The sequence below is a fragment of the Pseudophryne corroboree genome, chromosome 4, assembly GCF_028390025.1.
Source record: "Pseudophryne corroboree isolate aPseCor3 chromosome 4, aPseCor3.hap2, whole genome shotgun sequence".
Lineage (NCBI taxonomy): Eukaryota > Metazoa > Chordata > Amphibia > Anura > Myobatrachidae > Pseudophryne > Pseudophryne corroboree.
In genome coordinates this window covers 30,419,176-30,441,601 of record NC_086447.1, presented here as the reverse complement: position 1 = coordinate 30,441,601, position 22,426 = coordinate 30,419,176, and the positions used below count along the sequence as shown (strand labels likewise).

At 40.1% G+C, this 22,426-nt stretch overlaps 20 non-coding genes across 20 annotated transcripts; all 20 read right to left on the bottom strand.

The window, feature by feature from the left end:
- Positions 1 to 1,701: 1,701 nt before the first annotated feature.
- TRNAG-UCC (transfer RNA glycine (anticodon UCC)) lies at positions 1,702 to 1,773 on the bottom strand. Its single transcript has one exon. It is a non-coding gene; the product is annotated as a tRNA-Gly (tRNA).
- Positions 1,774 to 2,201: 428 nt separating this feature from the next.
- On the bottom strand, positions 2,202 to 2,273 carry TRNAG-UCC (transfer RNA glycine (anticodon UCC)). The gene has a single exon. It is a non-coding gene; the product is annotated as a tRNA-Gly (tRNA).
- Positions 2,274 to 2,701: 428 nt separating this feature from the next.
- Positions 2,702 to 2,773, bottom strand: TRNAG-UCC (transfer RNA glycine (anticodon UCC)). The gene has a single exon. It is a non-coding gene; the product is annotated as a tRNA-Gly (tRNA).
- Positions 2,774 to 3,201: 428 nt separating this feature from the next.
- On the bottom strand, positions 3,202 to 3,273 carry TRNAG-UCC (transfer RNA glycine (anticodon UCC)). Its single transcript has one exon. It is a non-coding gene; the product is annotated as a tRNA-Gly (tRNA).
- Positions 3,274 to 3,701: 428 nt separating this feature from the next.
- Positions 3,702 to 3,773, bottom strand: TRNAG-UCC (transfer RNA glycine (anticodon UCC)). The gene has a single exon. It is a non-coding gene; the product is annotated as a tRNA-Gly (tRNA).
- A 927-nt stretch (positions 3,774 to 4,700) lies between these two features.
- Positions 4,701 to 4,772, bottom strand: TRNAG-UCC (transfer RNA glycine (anticodon UCC)). Its single transcript has one exon. It is a non-coding gene; the product is annotated as a tRNA-Gly (tRNA).
- Positions 4,773 to 5,200: 428 nt separating this feature from the next.
- TRNAG-UCC (transfer RNA glycine (anticodon UCC)) lies at positions 5,201 to 5,272 on the bottom strand. The gene has a single exon. It is a non-coding gene; the product is annotated as a tRNA-Gly (tRNA).
- A 428-nt stretch (positions 5,273 to 5,700) lies between these two features.
- On the bottom strand, positions 5,701 to 5,772 carry TRNAG-UCC (transfer RNA glycine (anticodon UCC)). The gene has a single exon. It is a non-coding gene; the product is annotated as a tRNA-Gly (tRNA).
- A 428-nt stretch (positions 5,773 to 6,200) lies between these two features.
- TRNAG-UCC (transfer RNA glycine (anticodon UCC)) lies at positions 6,201 to 6,272 on the bottom strand. Its single transcript has one exon. It is a non-coding gene; the product is annotated as a tRNA-Gly (tRNA).
- A 7,042-nt stretch (positions 6,273 to 13,314) lies between these two features.
- TRNAG-UCC (transfer RNA glycine (anticodon UCC)) lies at positions 13,315 to 13,386 on the bottom strand. Its single transcript has one exon. It is a non-coding gene; the product is annotated as a tRNA-Gly (tRNA).
- Positions 13,387 to 13,814: 428 nt separating this feature from the next.
- On the bottom strand, positions 13,815 to 13,886 carry TRNAG-UCC (transfer RNA glycine (anticodon UCC)). Its single transcript has one exon. It is a non-coding gene; the product is annotated as a tRNA-Gly (tRNA).
- Positions 13,887 to 14,314: 428 nt separating this feature from the next.
- TRNAG-UCC (transfer RNA glycine (anticodon UCC)) lies at positions 14,315 to 14,386 on the bottom strand. The gene has a single exon. It is a non-coding gene; the product is annotated as a tRNA-Gly (tRNA).
- Positions 14,387 to 15,314: 928 nt separating this feature from the next.
- Positions 15,315 to 15,386, bottom strand: TRNAG-UCC (transfer RNA glycine (anticodon UCC)). The gene has a single exon. It is a non-coding gene; the product is annotated as a tRNA-Gly (tRNA).
- A 1,428-nt stretch (positions 15,387 to 16,814) lies between these two features.
- TRNAE-UUC (transfer RNA glutamic acid (anticodon UUC)) lies at positions 16,815 to 16,886 on the bottom strand. The gene has a single exon. It is a non-coding gene; the product is annotated as a tRNA-Glu (tRNA).
- A 428-nt stretch (positions 16,887 to 17,314) lies between these two features.
- Positions 17,315 to 17,386, bottom strand: TRNAG-UCC (transfer RNA glycine (anticodon UCC)). The gene has a single exon. It is a non-coding gene; the product is annotated as a tRNA-Gly (tRNA).
- A 928-nt stretch (positions 17,387 to 18,314) lies between these two features.
- On the bottom strand, positions 18,315 to 18,386 carry TRNAG-UCC (transfer RNA glycine (anticodon UCC)). Its single transcript has one exon. It is a non-coding gene; the product is annotated as a tRNA-Gly (tRNA).
- Positions 18,387 to 18,814: 428 nt separating this feature from the next.
- TRNAE-UUC (transfer RNA glutamic acid (anticodon UUC)) lies at positions 18,815 to 18,886 on the bottom strand. The gene has a single exon. It is a non-coding gene; the product is annotated as a tRNA-Glu (tRNA).
- Positions 18,887 to 19,314: 428 nt separating this feature from the next.
- TRNAG-UCC (transfer RNA glycine (anticodon UCC)) lies at positions 19,315 to 19,386 on the bottom strand. The gene has a single exon. It is a non-coding gene; the product is annotated as a tRNA-Gly (tRNA).
- A 928-nt stretch (positions 19,387 to 20,314) lies between these two features.
- Positions 20,315 to 20,386, bottom strand: TRNAG-UCC (transfer RNA glycine (anticodon UCC)). The gene has a single exon. It is a non-coding gene; the product is annotated as a tRNA-Gly (tRNA).
- A 1,428-nt stretch (positions 20,387 to 21,814) lies between these two features.
- On the bottom strand, positions 21,815 to 21,886 carry TRNAG-UCC (transfer RNA glycine (anticodon UCC)). Its single transcript has one exon. It is a non-coding gene; the product is annotated as a tRNA-Gly (tRNA).
- Between the last annotated feature and the right edge of the window lie 540 nt (positions 21,887 to 22,426).

Here is a 22,426-nt window from a genome sequence, read left to right as displayed (position 1 = left end):
GATTTACTTGCATATGGCACCTCAGTGAACTGTGTAAAATGTATTTACAAATCTTTAATCAGGCAGTGGTGGAATCAAAAGTCATCTGCTAAGAAGGAATCATGATTTCTACAAAGATTTTAACATTTTCTATGGACCTTGTCATCTGAGCATATCTTAAGCAACAACTATAAGTGCGAAAACAACACATAAGGAAAAGGATGCATTGGCCGGGAATCGAACCCGGGTCAATTGCTTGGAAGGCAGCTATGCTCACCACTATAACACCAATGCTTGAGCACTTTTCAAATGCATATAGTGGCCAATATGGAAATCACAACAACTGTTTGAAAGATTTTTATAGCCTGCGCTGTAGCACCATTGGTGGAAGATATTCAAACAAAATTGGCAAATTGCATGACATTCACAATTCAAGATTTAGGCTCATCCATACTTAAGGTTTTTATGCACCATTGAACTGATATACAGTGGTATCAAAACTGAGAAAAGAAAAGACCTTTGATGTACTTGCATATGGCACCTCAGTGAACTTTGTAAAATGTGTTTACAAATCTTTAATCATGCAATGGTGGAATCAAAAGTCATCTGCTAAGAAGGAATCATGATTTCTACAAAGATTTTAACATTTTCTATGGACCTTGTCATCTGAGCATATCTTAAGCAACAACTATAAGTGCGAAAACAGCACATAAGGAAAAGGATGCATTGGCCGGGAATCGAACCCGAGTCAATTGCTTGGAAGGCAGCTATGCTCACCACTATACCACCAATGCTTGAGCGCTTTTTCGATGCATATAGTGGCCAATATGGAAATAACAACAACTGTTTGAAAGATATTTATAGCCTGCGCTGTAGCACCATTGGTGGAAGATATTCAAACAAAATTGGCAAATTGCATGACATTCACAATTCAAGATTTAGGCTCATCCATACTTAAGGTTTTTATGCACCATTGAACTGATATACAGTGGTATCAAAACTGAGAAAAGAAAAGACCTTTGATTTACTTGCATATGGCACCTCAGTGAACTTTGTAAAATGTATTTACAAATCTTTAATCAGGCAGTGGTGGAATCAAAAGTCATCTGCTAAGAAGGAATCATGATTTCTACAAAGATTTTAACATTTTTTATGGACCTTGTCATCTGAGCATATCTTAAGCAACAACTATAAGTGCGAAAACAGCACATAAGGAAAAGGATGCATTGGCCGGGAATGGAACCCGAGTCAATTGCTTGGAAGGCAGCTATGCTCACCACTATACCACCAATGCTTGAGCGCTTTTTCGATGCATATAGTGGCCAATATGGAAATCACAACAACTGTTTGAAAGATATTTATAGCCTGCGCTGTAGCACCATTGGTGGAAGATATTCAAACAAAATTGGCAAATTGCATGACATTCACAATTCAAGATTTAGGCTCATCCATACTTAAGGTTTTTATGCACCATTGAACTGATATACAGTGGTATCAAAACTGAGAAAAGAAAAGACCTTTGATTTACTTGCATATGGCACCTCAGTGAACTTTGTAAAATGTATTTACAAATCTTTAATCAGGCAGTGGTGGAATAAAAAGTCATCTGCTAAGAAGGAATCATGATTTCTACAAAGATTTTAACATTTTCTATGGACCTTGTCATCTGAGCATATCTTAAGCAACAACTATAAGTGCGAAAACAGCACATAAGGAAAAGGATGCATTGGCCGGGAATCGAACCCGGGTCAACTGCTTGGAAGGCAGCTATGCTCACCACTATACCACCAATGCTTGAGCACTTTTCAAACGCATATAGTGGCCAATATGGAAATCACAACAACTGTTTGAAAGATTTTTATAGCCTGCGCTGTAGCACCATTGGTGGAAGATATTCAAACAAAATTGGCAAATTGCATGACATTCACAATTCAAGATTTAGGCTCATCCATACTTAAGGTTTTTATGCACCATTGAACTGATATACAGTGGTATCAAAACTCAGAAAAGAAAAGACCTTTGATTTACTTGCATATGGCACCTCAGTGAACTTTGTAAAATGTATTTACAAATCTTTAATCAGGCAGTGGTGGAATCAAAAGTCATCTGCTAAGAAGGAATCATGATTTCTACAAAAATTTTAACATTTTCTATGGACCTTGTCATCTGAGAATATCTTAAGCAACAACTATAAGTGCGAAAACAGCACATAAGGAAAAGGATGCATTGGCCGGGAATCGAACCCGGATAAACTGCTTGGAAGGCAGCTATACTCACCACTATACCACCAATGCTTGAGCTCTTTTCGAATGCATATAGTGGCCAATATGGAAATCACAACAACTGTTTGAAAGATATTTATAGCCTGCGCTGTAGCACCATTGGTGGAAGATATTCAAACAAAATTGGCAAATTGCATAACATTCACAATTCAAGATTTAGGCTCATCCATACTTAAGGTTTTTATGCACCAATGAACTTACATACAGTGGTATCAAAACTGAGAAAAGAAAAGACCTTCGATTTACTTGCATATGGCACCTCAGTGAACTTTGTAAAATGTATTTACAAATCTTTAATCAGGCAGTGGTGGAATCAAAAGTCATCTGCTAAGAAGGAATCATGATTTCTACAAAGATTTTAACATTTTCTATGGACCTTGTCATCTGAGCATATCTTAAGCAACAACTATAAGTGCGAAAACAGCACATAAGGAAAAGGATGCATTGGCCGGGAATCGAACCCGGGTCAACTGCTTGGAAGGCAGCTATGCTCACCACTATACCACCAATGCTTGAGCTATTTTCGATTGCATATAGTGGCCAATATGGAAATCACAACAACTGTTTGAAAGATATTTATAGCCTGCGCTGTAGCACCATTGGTGGAAGATATTCAAACAAAATTGGCAAATTGCATGACATTCACAATTCAAGATTTAGGCTCATCCATACTTAAGGTTTTTATGCACCAATGAACTGACATACAGTGGTATCAAAACTGAGAAAAGAAAAGACCTTCGATTTACTTGCATATGGCACCTCAGTGAACTTTGTAAAATGTATTTACAAATCTTTAATCAGGCAGTGGTGGAATCAAAAGTCATCTGCTAAGAAGGAATCATGATTTCTACAAAGATTTTAACATTTTCTATGGACCTTGTCATCTGAGCATATCTTAAGCAACAACTATAAGTGCGAAAACAGCACATAAGGAAAAGGATGCATTGGCCGGGAATCGAACCCGGGTCAACTGCTTGGAAGGCAGCTATGCTCACCACTATACCACCAATGCTTTAGTTCTTTTCAAATGCATATAGTGGCCAATATGGAAATCACAACAACTGTTTGAAAGATATTTATAGCCTGCGCTGTAGCACCATTGGTGGAAGATATTCAAACAAAATTGGCAAATTGCATGACATTCACAATTCAAGATTTAGGCTCATCCATACTTAAGGTTTTTATGCACCATTGAACTGACATACAGTGGTATCAAAACTGAGAAAAGAAAAGACCTTCGATTTACTTGCATATGGCACCTCAGTGAACTTTGTAAAATGTATTTACAAATCTTTAATCAGGCAGTGGTGGAATAAAAAGTCATCTGCTAAGAAGGAATAATGATTTCTACAAAGATTTTAACATTTTCTATGGACCTTGTCATCTGAGCATATCTTAAGCAACAACTATAAGTGCGAAAACAGCACATAAGGAAAAGGATGCATTGGCCGGGAATCGAACCCGGGTCAACTGCTTGGAATGCAGCTATGCTCACCACTATACCACCAATGCTTGAGCTATTTTCGATTGCATATAGTGGCCAATATGGAAATCACAACAACTGTTTGAAAGATATTTATAGCCTGCGCTGTAGCACCATTGGTGGAAGATATTCAAACAAAATTGGCAAATTGCATGACATTCACAATTCAAGATTTAGGCTCATCCATACTTAAGGTTTTTATGCACCATTGAACTGACATACAGTGGTATCAAAACTGAGAAAAGAAAAGACCTTGGATTTACTTGCATATGGCACCTCAGTGAACTGTGTAAAATGTATTTACAAATCTTTAATCAGGCAGTGGTGGAATCAAAAGTCATCTGCTAAGAATGAATCATGATTTCTACAAAGATTTTAACATTTTCTATGGACCTTGTCATCTGAGCATATCTTAAGCAACAACTATAAGTGCGAAAACAGCACATAATGAAAAGGATGCATTGGCCGGGAATCGAACCCGGGTCAACAGCTTGGAAGGCAGCTATGCTCAACACTATACCACCAATGCTTGAGCTCTTTTCGATTACATATAGTGGCCAATATGGAAATCACAACAACTGTTTGAAAGATATTTATAGCCTGCGCTGTAGCACCATTGGTGGAAGATATTCAAACAAAATTGGCAAATTGCATGACATTCACAATTCAAGATTTAGGATCATCCATACTTAAGGTTTTTATGCACCATTGAACTGACATACAGTGGTATCAAAACTGAGAAAAGAAAAGACCTTCGATTTACTTGCATATGGCACCTCAGTGAACTTTGTAAATGTATTTACAAATCTTTAATCAGGCAGTGGTGGAATAAAAAGTCATCTGCTAAGAAGGAATCATGATTTCTACAAAGATTTTAACATTTTCTATGGACCTTGTCATCTGAGCATATCTTAAGCAACAACTATAAGTGCGAAAACAGCACATAAGGAAAAGGATGCATTGGCCGGGAATCGAACCCGGGTCAACTGCTTGGAAGGCAGCTATGCTCACCACTATACCACCAATGCTTGAGCTATATTCGATTGCATATAGTGGCCAATATGGAAATCACAACAACTGTTTGAAAGATATTTATAGCCTGCGCTGTAGCACCATTGGTGGAAGATATTCAAACAAAATTGGCAAATTGCATGACATTCACAATTCAAGATTTAGGCTCATCCATACTTAAGGTTTTTATGCACCATTGAACTGACATACAGTGGTATCAAAACTGAGAAAAGAAAAGACCTTCGATTTACTTGCATATGGCACCTCAGTGAACTTTGTAAAATGTATTTACAAATCTTTAATCAGGCAGTGGTGGAATCAAAAGTCATCTGCTAAGAAGGAATCATGATTTCTACAAAGATTTTAACATTTTCTATGGACCTTGTCATCTGAGCATATCTTAAGCAACAACTATAAGTGCGAAAACAGCACATAAGGAAAAGGATGCATTGGCCGGGAATCGAACCCGGGTCAACAACTTGGAAGGCAGCTATGCTCACCACTATACCACCAATGCTTGAGCTCTTTTCGAATGCATATAGTGGCCAATATGGAAATCACAACAACTGTTTGAAAGATATTTATAGCCTGCGCTGTAGCACCATTGGTGGAAGATATTCAAACAAAATTAGCAAATTGCATGACATTCACAATTCAAGATTTAGGCTCATCCATACTTAAGGTTTTTATGCACCAATGAACTTACATACAGTGGTATCAAAACTGAGAAAAGAAAAGACCTTCGATTTACTTGCATATGGCACCTCAGTGAACTTTGTAAAATGTATTTACAAATCTTTAATCAGGCAGTGGTGGAATCAAAATTCATCTGCTAAGAAGGAATCATGATTTCTACAAAGATTTTAACATTTTCTATGGACCTTGTCATCTGAGCATATCTTAAGCAACAACTATAAGTGCGAAAACAACACATAAGGAAAAGGATGCATTGGCCGGGAATCGAACCCGGGTTAACTGCTTGGAAGGCAGCTATGCTCACCACTATACCACCAATGCTTTAGTTCTTTTCAAATGCATATAGTGGCCAATATGGAAATCACAACAACTGTTTGAAAGATATTTATAGCCTGCGCTGTAGCACCATTGGTGGAAGATATTCAAACAAAATTGGCAAATTGCATGACATTCACAATTCAAGATTTAGGCTCATCCATACTTAAGGTTTTTATGCACCATTGAACTGACATACAGTGGTATCAAAACTGAGAAAAGAAAAGACCTTCGATTTACTTGCATATGGCACCTCAGTGAACTTTGTAAAATGTATTTACAAATCTTTAATCAGGCAGTGGTGGAATAAAAAGTCATCTGCTAAGAAGGAATAATGATTTCTACAAAGATTTTAACATTTTCTATGGACCTTGTCATCTGAGCATATCTTAAGCAACAACTATAAGTGCGAAAACAGCACATAAGGAAAAGGATGCATTGGCCGGGAATCGAACCCGGGTCAACTGCTTGGAATGCAGCTATGCTCACCACTATACCACCAATGCTTGAGCTATTTTCGATTGCATATAGTGGCCAATATGGAAATCACAACAACTGTTTGAAAGATATTTATAGCCTGCGCTGTAGCACCATTGGTGGAAGATATTCAAACAAAATTGGCAAATTGCATGACATTCACAATTCAAGATTTAGGCTCATCCATACTTAAGGTTTTTATGCACCATTGAACTGACATACAGTGGTATCAAAACTGAGAAAAGAAAAGACCTTGGATTTACTTGCATATGGCACCTCAGTGAACTGTGTAAAATGTATTTACAAATCTTTAATCAGGCAGTGGTGGAATCAAAAGTCATCTGCTAAGAATGAATCATGATTTCTACAAAGATTTTAACATTTTCTATGGACCTTGTCATCTGAGCATATCTTAAGCAACAACTATAAGTGCGAAAACAGCACATAATGAAAAGGATGCATTGGCCGGGAATCGAACCCGGGTCAACAGCTTGGAAGGCAGCTATGCTCAACACTATACCACCAATGCTTGAGCTCTTTTCGATTACATATAGTGGCCAATATGGAAATCACAACAACTGTTTGAAAGATATTTATAGCCTGCGCTGTAGCACCATTGGTGGAAGATATTCAAACAAAATTGGCAAATTGCATGACATTCACAATTCAAGATTTAGGATCATCCATACTTTTTTTTAAAGAACTGATTTTTATTGAGGTTTTCCATATATGAGAAATATGCGTTTGACAATAAAACATCAACATCATAATGTGGCGATCTCTAGAACATAGGGAACGTATGAAGAATGGATCAATACAAGATTGTTTAAGCCAAACAACAATATGCAGTAGGAAAAATATGGAAGTATAGTCAAGCATGGGGTGGGGGGGGGGGGGGTGGGAGGGGGGGGGGGGTGGAAGGTCGGGGAGCTGTCGGCCCATCAAAGGCTGAAGAGCCCTGTTAGGGTGGGGTTATGAACATACAAACATACATCATTATACATAGTTCCTAATCAGTTAATTGTAACTGAGCTGGTATACTATTACATTATTAAATATGATGACAAGCTAGGCATGTAGAATATATATAAGACAAGAGAGGAGAAGGACTCTATTAGATTCTATAAGATTGACGAGGAGAGAAAAAGAAGAATAGGAGTAGGAGAAGAATGAAGTTAGGTTATCTGGACATTTTCCACTGAGAATTTTCAAATGCTGCAATTATCGTGGATTGAGTGGTCTGGTCTAGTGTAGCCATATAGGGGCCCCATTTTTTGTTGAACCCGGCGAGGCCAGAGGGACCCGTAAGAAGAGTGGACCTTCGATCAAAGTATAAATATTGTAGCATGATTTTCTGAACTTCAGCTAAGGAGGGGGTCGATCTAACAACCCAGTGTTTCAGAATTGCCTTTTTGGTTATTGTAAACAACATGGTCAACATAGGGAAAAGTAGGCTAATCCCTTTTTCTGATCTCCATATAGAGAAATTTATGCAAAGACATGCCAGCGGGTCTGGTCTCAGTGCCATGTGGAAATGGGTATTTATGAACACAAATAATTTGTTCCAGAAGCGTTGGATTCTGGTACAGCTCCAAAGGCAGTGGTAGAAAGAGGCTTTAGCTCCTTTACATTTAGGGCACCTATTAGGGATTGCAGGATCAATGTGTATCTGTTCAAAGGGAGGCAAGTATGCTCTATGGATGGATTTTACATGTACCTCTTGTAGGTACGCAGAACTAAGAATTGACATGGTCCGGTGGTGGTGGTCTAAGAGGAGGTCACAGGAGGTCACGCTTGGGATGTCTGCTTGCCAGGAGGCAACCAGTCTGGGAATGTATGGCAAGGCTGGGATATTTACAATGAGTGAGTAAATTTGCTTTAGTTTGTAGGGATGGGATTCCCAGTGCTTTAGAACTTTTGCTAGAGGGGAAGAGGGAGACGAGGGGATAGAGTCGATGTGCAATGAATGGAGGTAGTGTCTCACTTGTAGATACATATAGAAGTGGGAGGACGGAATAGAGTACCTGTCTCTCAGTGTTGTAAATTGAGCCATGTGGCCACCCGGGTCGAAGACCTGTGAAGCAGCACACAGCCCCCTCTCCCGCCATCGGACAAAAAGAGCATTGTGAAGGGAAGGAGGAAAAGAAGGGTTTCCCCAAAGGGATATATAAGAGGAAACAGTGTGGTCAGATTTGAGTTTTCTGTGTAATTTCACCCAGCTTAAGTACGTGTCTCGGAATAGAGGGTGTTTCAGGATTGAAGAAGGTATGTCAGTTTTTTTGGTGTGTAGGAGGGCACATGGGGAATATGGTCGAAAAGCATCAGTATCTAGAGCCAAGTCAGTGTATGTGCTTTTTCCTAAAAGCCAATCAGCTGCATATCGGAGAAAGATTGTAAGAGAGTAAGAAAGAAAATCCGGGACACCCAGTCCGCCCAGTGACTTGTCCATTACTAGTTTTGCAAAGGCCACTTTTGGTTTCTTCCCATGCCATATAAATCGGGTCATAGCTTTGCGCAATACAGCGCCATCCGCTTCTCTGAGACTGAATGGAAGAGATTGCATAATATAAAAGATTTTGGGAAATATTATCGATTTGAGGACTGCAATCCTCCCAAGCAATGAGAGCGGAAGGGTAGCCCATCCCTCTAGCTTAGTAAGCACGGCCTTAATGGCCGGTGTGAAGTTGATTTCGTAGATCCGTGCAATATCACGTGCAATATTTACCCCAAGGTATTTAAAATGGGACTGAGTGATCGTGAAGGGTGATGCTTGAGTGAGAGAGGATAGTGTGGCAGGGGGGACGTGTATAGGAAGTAATTCTGATTTTGTGACATTGATCTTATAACCAGCCGTTTCACCAAAGTCTGAAATCAAACGCAGGATTTCCGGGACTGACGTAAGAGGGTTTGAGACAAATAACAACATGTCGTCAGCGAACAGGGCGACTTTAAGCTCAGTGTTACCGACAGAGATGCCAGTAATGGAAGGGGAAAGCCTAAGAGCTAATGCTAGAGGTTCTAGAGCGATGGCAAAGAGGAGTGGGGAGAGAGGGCACCCCTGTCTAGTACCTTTTTCTATATAGAAGGGGTTGGAAAGGAGACCGTTGCACGAAATTTGAGTGGCCGGGGCTGAATATAGTGCACGGATAGCCTTTATAAACGCATCAGGGAATTTAAATCGTGTCAGGGTTGCGTAGAGATGAGGCCATTCGACGAGGTCGAAGGCCTTTTCCGCGTCCAAGGATATGATGGCATATCCCGAAGAGGACATGTCACCGTGGCAGGAGTGTAAGGCTGCTATCACCCTTCTCACATTGACCACCGAGTGTCTTCCTGCAATGAAGCCTGTCTGATCAGGGTGAACAATGTGGGGGAGTATGAGTTTCAGACGGTCGGCCAGTATCTTGGCGAACAATTTATAATCTAAGTTTAGCAAAGATATTGGTCGATAGGAGCCTGGGAGGGATAAATCTCTGCCTGGTTTAGGGAGCAATTTGAGGAGTGCCGAATTAAAGTGAGGTGGGGGAGTCTGAGCTAGTAATAATGAATTGAAAATGTCTACCAAAATGGAGTCAAATTTATGGGAGAGGAGTCTATAGAACTCCCCACTATAGCCGTCAGGGCCAGGGGCCTTATTGGGTTTTAATTGTTTGATCGCTGATCGGACTTCAGTGATAGTGATCGGGGATAGAAGTTGAGTGGCCATGTCATCTGTAAGAGCAGGGTAAGGTAGGGCTTCCCAAGAGAAAGGGGGGTTGGTAGACTTGTCAGCGGGGATGGGGGGAGGGTGTGGCGGTTGAGAGCAGGATGTCGAGGGGTGTGAAGGTGGCGAAGGCGGTTGCGGGGTGTTTGGAATGGTGGTTGAGTATAATTGTGAGAAATAAGACTGCATAATATGTGCAATCTGTTTGTTTGTGGAAGTCAGTGTGCCTTGCTGTGTGCGGAGAGGGTGAACCACGGCAGGTGAAAATGTGCCACGAAGTAAGTTAGAGAGTAAGCGGCCAGACTTGTTCCCGAATTTGTGGAACTTGTAGTGGACAGAAAAAAGGTATTTATTTCCCATTTCGGAAATGTGTTCGTCAAAGTGGGTTTTTGTGAGTAGATATGTTTGCTTAGTGACTGGTGAAGGCATTTGTTTGTATGCCTGAAAGGCCGCAGTGAGGGCGTTCTGGAGCGCCAGATACTGCTTTGAATAGTTCTTGTTGGAGGCTGCGGTAAAGGACATAATCGCCCCTCTGAGAACTGCTTTCGCTGACATCCAGAACAGAAAGGGATTCGTCTGAAGATGTTCAGAATTGGTAGAGTAAAAGTCGTCCCAAGCAGCCTCCAAGAAGGACTTGAAAGTATCAGAATGACAGAATCTATTTGGAAATTTCCATAACCTAGTCGTGTCTCCGTCATCTGGAAAGTGGATAGTCAAGGAAATCATAGCATGGTCTGACAGAGAGATGGGGGCGATAGAGCAGTCTGTGACCTGAGGGAAAAGAGCATGAGAGATGAAGAAATAGTCGATGCGAGAGAGAGAGCCGTGCGCCGCTGAGAGACAGGTGTACTCTCGTTCTGTTGGGTATAGGGCTCTCCACAGGTCAATAACCTGTAAGGTGGAGGTGAAGAGGGGGATGCCAACCTTAGGGAGTGGAGGAGGGGTCCCGCGGGTGTTTGATCTGTCTAATATGGAGGAAGAAATCAGGTTAAAATCTCCACCAATGATCAAATTGTCACCCATGAAGGGGGTCAGAAGGGTAATCAAGCTCTGGAAATATGACTTAGAGTAGGGAGGGGGAATATATACATTAGCCAGCGTGAGTCTCCTGCCCAATATATCCACCGAGACCACCACATATCTACCTGTATCGTCAGTAACAACGCGGTGTACCTCATGAGCCAGGTTGCGTTTTACCAGAATAACCACTCCTCTTGCCTTGGAACTGTAGGAAGAAGACGCCAATACAGACCATCCTAGCATTCCCAATTTTGCAGATTCAGCGGGAGTCAGATGAGTTTCCTGGAGGAATGCCACGTCCACGCCAGATTTTTGTAAGAAAATCAATATTTTCCTGCGTTTCGCCGGAGAATTAATTCCTCCAACGTTCCAGGTTGCATAGCGTAGACTAGGCATCCCTGCAGGGAACAGGGAAAAAAAGAAACATCATCTTAAAGCATAAAAAAACACAGAGGGGAACTTTTAGTATAACGATGTCGAAGGATATCATACAATCTCGCCAAGTTATATAGGGTAGGACAGCGCCCCCAGGGATTGGAGGGGGATACCAGGAAGTGAAGGAGGGGAGGGGTGTGCGGGAGGGGAGATAGGGAGCATAAATGAAAAGAGGCATACAAATGCCAGCATTTGATGCCAGACTTCCAAGTAAAAGCACATAGAGTAACATATCAAAAAGGACACACATCCAGCACGACGGGGCGTGTCCGCCCCCGATCCCTAACGTATTACAAAATACTGATGTAAAACTGTATAACTGTATAACTGTATAACTGGGGCCCGTAGGTCCTGGCAGCGCGTTACACCTAAGAACATTAAGATAACATATAATGTAGAGAAAATGAGCCACTAAATGTGGAGTGAGAAAAAAAAAAAAAAAAAAAAAATTAGCGGTTTAAACTCTGAAATCACTAAACAGACATGGGATCATGCAGAACAGGGAGAACTTAATAAGGCAGTTTAGAACAAGGAGCACAGTCCTTCATTTAGCTGAATCAGAGATGTCTGCATCCTTGGCCTGGGACAGCTCCTGGAGGTAAGCCACAGCGTCAGGCGGGGTGGAAAAGTCCTTAAATGAAGACCCGTCATAAATGCGAAGCCTGGCAGGATATAACAGGCCAAATTTGCGCCCTTCAGCGACTAATTGAGAGCAAACAGGGGAAAAGGATTTCCTGGCCCGTGATAATTCAGCGGAGTAGTCTTGAAAAATATGAAGCTTATGTCCTTCCCATGACAAAGATTTAGCTTTGCGAGAGGCCGACCATATCTCCATTTTGTGTAGGTAATTTAAGCAGCGGAACAGGGTAACGCGGGGTCTCGGCCTGTTGGGGGTCGGAATCGGTCCTACCCTATGGACCCTCTCTATTACCATGTCCTGGCAAACCGCCTCTATGCCTAAAAGCGAGGGTAGAGTGTTGCGGACAAAATGGGCCATAGCGGGCCCCTTGATAGATTCAGGGAGGCCGACCAGCCTAATATTATTTCGACGCGATCTGTTCTCAATATCGTCTATCTTGTTCCACATCTGATAGGAATCGTTAGTGAGACGTTTCACGGTGTGTTGCAAGTCTCCTATGTCATGGGATACTACGCTGATCTGTTGTTCCGTGTTAGAAACCCTGTGGGTCAAATGTTGTAGCTGACTAGTGATATCAGCTACTGCTTTGGATAGAAGGGGAGTCATGGTAGCTGTAATGGCTGCTACCACCTCTGAGTAGGTCACAGGGGCATCGCAGCCCGCACTCACGTGTCCCCCAGGTCCTTCGGCCGCGGATTTCTTATGCAGAGGGGGTGCACTCTCCACTGCAGAGTCTGCCTGCATGGTCCCTGCAGCCCGGCGCTTCTCCTGGCGTGGAGGCTGCGGCGGCTGCTGCTGCTGCTGGTCCGTTTGGGGTTGCGGCGTCAGCGGTGCTAAAAAGCGGTCCATATTGGCTACGGAGGTGCAAGGTCACTGCAGGAGGATTCCGGGCTCAAAACGAGGCTTTAAAAGCCTAGTAAAAGGTGTCTGATGGGGAGCGGGGGACGGAGCTCAAAACGGAGCTCAGGTCTCCATGAAGCCGGAACCGGAAGAGGATCATCCATACTTAAGGTTTTTATGCACCATTGAACTGACATACAGTGGTATCAAAACTGAGAAAAGAAAAGACCTTCGATTTACTTGCATATGGCACCTCAGTGAACTTTGTAAATGTATTTACAAATCTTTAATCAGGCAGTGGTGGAATAAAAAGTCATCTGCTAAGAAGGAATCATGATTTCTACAAAGATTTTAACATTTTCTATGGACCTTGTCATCTGAGCATATCTTAAGCAACAACTATAAGTGCGAAAACAGCACATAAGGAAAAGGATGCATTGGCCGGGAATCGAACCCGGGTCAACTGCTTGGAAGGCAGCTATGCTCACCACTATACCACCAATGCTTGAGCTATATTCGATTGCATATAGTGGCCAATATGGAAATCACAACAACTGTTTGAAAGATATTTATAGCCTGCGCTGTAGCACCATTGGTGGAAGATATTCAAACAAAATTGGCAAATTGCATGACATTCACAATTCAAGATTTAGGCTCATCCATACTTAAGGTTTTTATGCACCATTGAACTGACATACAGTGGTATCAAAACTGAGAAAAGAAAAGACCTTCGATTTACTTGCATATGGCACCTCAGTGAACTTTGTAAAATGTATTTACAAATCTTTAATCAGGCAGTGGTGGAATCAAAAGTCATCTGCTAAGAAGGAATCATGATTTCTACAAAGATTTTAACATTTTCTATGGACCTTGTCATCTGAGCATATCTTAAGCAACAACTATAAGTGCGAAAACAGCACATAAGGAAAAGGATGCATTGGCCGGGAATCGAACCCGGGTCAACAACTTGGAAGGCAGCTATGCTCACCACTATACCACCAATGCTTGAGCTCTTTTCGAATGCATATAGTGGCCAATATGGAAATCACAACAACTGTTTGAAAGATATTTATAGCCTGCGCTGTAGCACCATTGGTGGAAGATATTCAAACAAAATTAGCAAATTGCATGACATTCACAATTCAAGATTTAGGCTCATCCATACTTAAGGTTTTTATGCACCAATGAACTTACATACAGTGGTATCAAAACTGAGAAAAGAAAAGACCTTCGATTTACTTGCATATGGCACCTCAGTGAACTTTGTAAAATGTATTTACAAATCTTTAATCAGGCAGTGGTGGAATCAAAATTCATCTGCTAAGAAGGAATCATGATTTCTACAAAGATTTTAACATTTTCTATGGACCTTGTCATCTGAGCATATCTTAAGCAACAACTATAAGTGCGAAAACAACACATAAGGAAAAGGATGCATTGGCCGGGAATCGAACCCGGGTTAACTGCTTGGAAGGCAGCTATGCTCACCACTATACCACCAATGCTTGAGCTCTTTTCGAATGCATATAGTGGCCAATATGGAAATCACAACAACTGTTTGAAAGATATTTATAGCCTGCGCTGTAGCACCATTGGTGGAAGATATTCAAACAAAATTGGCAAATTGCATGACATTCACAATTCAAGATTTAGGCTCATCCATACTTAAGGTTTTTATGCACCATTGAACTGATATACAGTGGTATCAAAACTGAGAAAAGAAAAGACCTTTGATTTACTTGCATATGGCACCTCAGTGAACTTTGTAAAATGTATTTACAAATTTTTAATCAGGCAGTGGTGGAATCAAAAGTCATCTGCTAAGAAGGAATCATGATTTCTACAAAGATTTTAACATTTTCTATGGACCTTGTCATCTGAGCATATCTTAAGCAACAACTATAAGTGCGAAAACAGCACATAAGGAAAAGGATGCATTGGCCGGGAATCGTAACCAGATCAACTGGTTGGAAGGCAGCTTTGCTCACCACTATACCACCAATGCTTGAGCTCTTTTTGATTGCATATAGTGGCCAATATGGAAATCACAACAACTGTTTGAAAGATATTTATAGCCTGCGATGTAGCACCATTGGTGGAAGATATTCAAACAAAATTGGCAAATTGCATGACATTTACAATTCAAGATTTAGGCTCATCCATACTAAAAGTTTTTATGCACCATTGAACTGACATACAGTGGTATTAAAACTGAGAAAAGAAAAGACCTTCGATTTACTTGCATATGGCACCTCAGTGAACTTTGTAAAATGTATTTACAAATCTTTAATCAGGCAGTGGTGGAATCAAAAGTCATCTGCTAAGAAGGAATCATGATTTCTACAAAGATTTTAACATTTTCTATGGACCTTGTCATCTGAGCATATCTTAAGCAACAACTATAAGTGCGAAAACAGCACATAAGGAAAAGGATGCATTGGCCGGGAATCGAACCCGGGTCAACTGCTTGGAAGGCAGCTATGCTCACCACTATACCACTAATGCTTGAGCTCGTTTCTATTGCATATAGTGGCCAATATGGAAATCACAACAACTGTTTGAAAGATATTTATAGCCTGCACTGTAGCACCATTGGTGGAAGATATTCAAACAAAATTGGCAAATTGCATGACATTCACAATTCAAGATTTAAGCTCATCCATACTTAAGGTTTTTATGCACCATTGAACTGACATACAGTGGTATCAAAACTGAGAAAAGAAAAGACCTTCGATTTACTTGCATATGGCACCTCAGTGAACTGTGTAAAATGTATTTACAAATCTTTAATCAGGCAGTGGTGGAATCAAAAGTCATCTGCTAAGAAGGAATCATGATTTCTACAAAGATTTTAACATTTTCTATGGACCTTGTCATCTGAGCATATCTTAAGCAACAACTATAAGTGCGAAAACAACACATAAGGAAAAGGATGCATTGGCCGGGAATCGAACCCGGGTCAATTGCTTGGAAGGCAGCTATGCTCACCACTATAACACCAATGCTTGAGCACTTTTCAAATGCATATAGTGGCCAATATGGAAATCACAACAACTGTTTGAAAGATTTTTATAGCCTGCGCTGTAGCACCATTGGTGGAAGATATTCAAACAAAATTGGCAAATTGCATGACATTCACAATTCAAGATTTAGGCTCATCCATACTTAAGGTTTTTATGCACCATTGAACTGATATACAGTGGTATCAAAACTGAGAAAAGAAAAGACCTTTGATGTACTTGCATATGGCACCTCAGTGAACTTTGTAAAATGTGTTTACAAATCTTTAATCATGCAATGGTGGAATCAAAAGTCATCTGCTAAGAAGGAATCATGATTTCTACAAAGATTTTAACATTTTCTATGGACCTTGTCATCTGAGCATATCTTAAGCAACAACTATAAGTGCGAAAACAGCACATAAGGAAAAGGATGCATTGGCCGGGAATCGAACCCGAGTCAATTGCTTGGAAGGCAGCTATGCTCACCACTATACCACCAATGCTTGAGCGCTTTTTCGATGCATATAGTGGCCAATATGGAAATAACAACAACTGTTTGAAAGATATTTATAGCCTGCGCTGTAGCACCATTGGTGGAAGATATTCAAACAAAATTGGCAAATTGCATGACATTCACAATTCAAGATTTAGGCTCATCCATACTTAAGGTTTTTATGCACCATTGAACTGATATACAGTGGTATCAAAACTGAGAAAAGAAAAGACCTTTGATTTACTTGCATATGGCACCTCAGTGAACTTTGTAAAATGTATTTACAAATCTTTAATCAGGCAGTGGTGGAATCAAAAGTCATCTGCTAAGAAGGAATCATGATTTCTACAAAGATTTTAACATTTTCTATGGACCTTGTCATCTGAGCATATCTTAAGCAACAACTATAAGTGCGAAAACAGCACATAAGGAAAAGGATGCATTGGCCGGGAATCGAACCCGGGTTAACTGCTTGAAAGGCAGCTATGCTCACCACTATACCACCAATGCTTGAGCTATTTTTGATTGCATGTAGTGGCCAATATGGAAATCACAACAACTGTTTGAAAGATATTTATAGCCTGCGCTGTAGCACCATTGGTGGAAGATATTCAAACAAAATTGGCAAATTGCATGACATTCACAATTCAAGATTTAGGCTCATCCATACTTAAGGTTTTTATGCACCATTGAACTGATATACAGTGGTATCAAAACTGAGAAAAGAAAAGACCTTCGATTTACTTGCATATGGCACCTCAGTGAACTTTGTAAAACGTATTTACAAATCTTTAATCAGGCAGTGGTGGAATCAAAAGTCATCTGCTAAGAAGGAATCATGATTTCTACAAAGATTTTAAAATTTTCTATGGACCTTGTCATCTGAGCATATCTTAAGCAACAACTATAAGTGCGAAAACAGCACATAAGGAAAAGGATGCATTGGCCGGGAAGCGAACCCGGGTCAACTGCTTGGAAGGCAGCTATGCTCACCACTATACCACCAATGCTTGAGCTCTTTCTGATTACATATAGTGGCCAATATGGAAATCACAACAACTGTTTGAAAGATATTTATAGCCTGCGCTGTAGCACCATTGGTGGAAGATATTCAAACAAAATTGGCAAATTGCATGACATTCACAATTCAAGATTTAGGCTCATCCATACTTAAGGTTTTTATGCACCATTGAACTGACATACAGTGGTATCAAAACTGAGAAAAGAAAAGACCTTCGATTTACTTGCATATGGCACCTCAGTGAACTTTGTAAAATGTATTTACAAATCTTTAATCAGGCAGTGGTGGAATCAAAAGTCATCTGCTAAGAAGGAATCATGATTTCTACAAAGATTTTAACATTTTCTATGGACCTTGTCATCTGAGCATATCTTAAGCAACAACTATAAGTGCGAAAACAGCACATAAGGAAAAGGATGCATTGGCCGGGAATCGAACCCGAGTCAATTGCTTGGAAGGCAGCTATGCTCACCACTATACCACCAATGCTTGAGCGCTTTTTCGATGCATATAGTGGCCAATATGGAAATCACAACAACTGTTTGAAAGATATTTATAGCCTGCGCTGTAGCACCATTGGTGGAAGATATTCAAACAAAATTGGCAAATTGCATGACATTCACAATTCAAGATTTAGGCTCATCCATACTTAAGGTTTTTATGCACCATTGAACTGATATACAGTGGTATCAAAACTGAGAATAGAAAAGACCTTTGCTTTACTTGCATATGGCACCTCAGTGAACTTTGTAAAATGTATTTACAAATCTTTAATCAGGCAGTGGTGGAATCAAAAGTCATCTGCTAAGAAGGAATCATGATTTCTACAAAGATTTTAACATTTTCTATGGACCTTGTCATCTGAGCATATCTTAAGCAACAACTATAAGTGCGAAAACAACACATAAGGAAAAGGATGCATTGGCCGGGAATCGAACCCGGGTCAACTGCTTGGAAGGCAGCTATGCTCACCACTATACCACCAATGCTTGAGCACTTTTCAAATGCATATAGTGGCCAATATGGAAATCACAACAACTGTTTGAAAGATTTTTATAGCCTGCGCTGTAGCACCATTGGTGGTAGATATTCAAACAAAATTGGCAAATTGCATGACATTCACAATTCAAGATTTAGGCTCATCCATACTTAAGGTTTTTATGCACCATTGAACTGATATACAGTGGTATCAAAACTGAGAAAAGAAAAGACCTTTGATGTACTTGCATATGGCACCTCAGTGAACTTTGTAAAATGTGTTTACAAATCTTTAATCATGCAATGGTGGAATCAAAAGTCATCTGCTAAGAAGGAATCATGATTTCTACAAAGATTTTAACATTTTCTATGGACCTTGTCATCTGAGCATATCTTAAGCAACAACTATAAGTGCGAAAACAGCACATAAGGAAAAGGATGCATTGGCCGGGAATCGAACCCGAGTCAATTGCTTGAAAGGCAGCTATGCTCACCACTATACCACCAATGCTTGAGCGCTTTTTCGATGCATATAGTGGCCAATATGGAAATAACAACAACTGTTTGAAAGATATTTATAGCCTGCGCTGTAGCACCATTGGTGGAAGATATTCAAACAAAATTGGCAAATTGCATGACATTTACAATTCAAGATTTAGGCTCATCCATACTTAAGGTTTTTATGCACCATTGAACTGATATACAGTGGTATCAAAACTGAGAAAAGAAAAGACCTTTGATTTACTTGCATATGGCACCTCAGTGAACTTTGTAAAATGTATTTACAAATCTTTAATCAGGCAGTGGTGGAATCAAAAGTCATCTGCTAAGAAGGAATCATGATTTCTACAAAGATTTTAACATTTTCTATGGACCTTGTCATCTGAGCATATCTTAAGCAACAACTATAAGTGCGAAAACAGCACATAAGGAAAAGGATGCATTGGCCGGGAAGCGAACCCGGGTCAACTGCTTGGAAGGCAGCTATGCTCACCACTATACCACCAATGCTTGAGCTCTTTTTGATTACATATAGTGGCCAATATGGAAATCACAACAACTGTTTGAAAGATATTTATAGCCTGCGCTGTAGCACCATTGGTGGAAGATATTCAAACAAAATTGGCAAATTGCATGACATTCACAATTCAAGATTTAGGCTCATCCATACTTAAGGTTTTTATGCACCATTGAACTGACATACAGTGGTATCAAAACTGAGAAAAGAAAAGACCTTCGATTTACTTGCATATGGCACCTCAGTGAACTTTGTAAAATGTATTTACAAATCTTTAATCAGGCAGTGGTGGAATCAAAAGTCATCTGCTAAGAAGGAATCATGATTTCTACAAAGATTTTAACATTTTCTATGGACCTTGTCATCTGAGCATATCTTAAGCAACAACTATAAGTGCGAAAACAGCACATAAGGAAAAGGATGCATTGGCCGGGAATCGAACCCGAGTCAATTGCTTGGAAGGCAGCTATGCTCACCACTATACCACCAATGCTTGAGCGCTTTTTCGATGCATATAGTGGCCAATATGGAAATCACAACAACTGTTTGAAAGATATTTATAGCCTGCGCTGTAGCACCATTGGTGGAAGATATTCAAACAAAATTGGCAAATTGCATGACATTCACAATTCAAGATTTAGGCTCATCCATACTTAAGGTTTTTATGCACCATTGAACTGATATACAGTGGTATCAAAACTGAGAATAGAAAAGACCTTTGCTTTACTTGCATATGGCACCTCAGTGAACTTTGTAAAATGTATTTACAAATCTTTAATCAGGCAGTGGTGGAATCAAAAGTCATCTGCTAAGAAGGAATCATGATTTCTACAAAGATTTTAACATTTTCTATGGACCTTGTCATCTGAGCATATCTTAAGCAACAACTATAAGTGCGAAAACAACACATAAGGAAAAGGATGCATTGGCCGGGAATCGAACCCGGATCAACTGCTTGGAAGGCAGCTATGCTCACCACTATACCACCAATGCTTGAGCACTTTTCAAATGCATATAGTGGCCAATATGGAAATCACAACAACTGTTTGAAAGATTTTTATAGCCTGCGCTGTAGCACCATTGGTGGTAGATATTCAAACAAAATTGGCAAATTGCATGACATTCACAATTCAAGATTTAGGCTCATCCATACTTAAGGTTTTTATGCACCATTGAACTGACATACAGTGGTATCAAAACTGAGAAAAGAAAAGACCTTCGATTTACTTGCATATGGCACCTCAGTGAACTTTGTAAAATGTATTTACAAATCTTTAATCAGGCAGTGGTGGAATCAAAAGTCATCTGCTAAGAAGGAATCATGATTTCTACAAAGATTTTAACATTTTCTATGGACCTTGTCATCTGAGCATATCTTAAGCAACAACTATAAGTGCGAAAACAGCACATAAGGAAAAGGATGCATTGGCCGGGAATCGAACCCGAGTCAATTGCTTGGAAGGCAGCTATGCTCACCACTATACCACCAATGCTTGAGCGCTTTTTCGATGCATATAGTGGCCAATATGGAAATAACAACAACTGTTTGAAAGATATTTATAGCCTGCGCTGTAGCACCATTGGTGGAAGATATTCAAACAAAATTGGCAAATTGCATGACATTCACAATTCAAGATTTAGGCTCATCCATACTTAAGGTTTTTATGCACCATTGAACTGACATACAGTGGTATCAAAACTGAGAAAAGAAAAGACCTTCGATTTACTTGCATATGGCACCTCAGTGAACTTTGTAAAATGTATTTACAAATCTTTAATCAGGCAGTGGTGGAATCAAAAGTCATCTGCTAAGAAGGAATCATGATTTCTACAAAGATTTTAACATTTTCTATGGACCTTGTCATCTGAGCATATCTTAAGCAACAACTATAAGTGCGAAAACAGCACATAAGGAAAAGGATGCATTGGCCGGGAATCGAACCCGAGTCAATTGCTTGGAAGGCAGCTATGCTCACCACTATACCACCAATGCTTGAGCGCTTTTTCGATGCATATAGTGGCCAATATGGAAATCACAACAACTGTTTGAAAGATATTTATAGCCTGCGCTGTAGCACCATTGGTGGAAGATATTCAAACAAAATTGGCAAATTGCATGACATTCACAATTCAAGATTTAGGCTCATCCATACTTAAGGTTTTTATGCACCATTGAACTGATATACAGTGGTATCAAAACTGAGAAAAGAAAAGACCTTTGCTTTACTTGCATATGGCACCTCAGTGAACTTTGTAAAATGTATTTACAAATCTTTAATCAGGCAGTGGTGGAATCAAAAGTCATCTGCTAAGAAGGAATCATGATTTCTACAAAGTTTTTAACATTTTCTATGGACCTTGTCATCTGAGCATATCTTAAGCAACAACTATAAGTGCGAAAACAGCACATAAGGAAAAGGATGCATTGGCCGGGAATCAAACCCGGGTCAACTGCTTGGAAGGCAGCTATGCTCACCACTATACCACCAAAGCTTGAGCACTGTTCAAATGCATATAGTGGCCAATATGGAAATCACAACAACTGTTTGAAAGATTTTTATAGCCTGCGCTGTAGCACCATTGGTGGTAGATATTCAAACAAAATTGGCAAATTGCATGACATTCACAATTCAAGATTTAGGCTCATCCATACTTAAGGTTTTTATGCACCATTGAACTGATATACAGTGGTATCAAAACTGAGAAAAGAAAAGACCTTTGATGTACTTGCATATGGCACCTCAGTGAACTTTGTAAAATGTGTTTACAAATCTTTAATCATGCAGTGGTGGAATCAAAAGTCATCTGCTAAGAAGGAATCATGATTTCTACAAAGATTTTAACATTTTCTATGGACCTTGTCATCTGAGCATATCTTAAGCAACAACTATAAGTGCGAAAACAGCACATAAGGAAAAGGATGCATTGGCCGGGAATCGAACCCGAGTCAATTGCTTGGAAGGCAGCTATGCTCACCACTATACCACCAATGCTTGAGCGCTTTTTCGATGCATATATTGGCCAATATGGAAA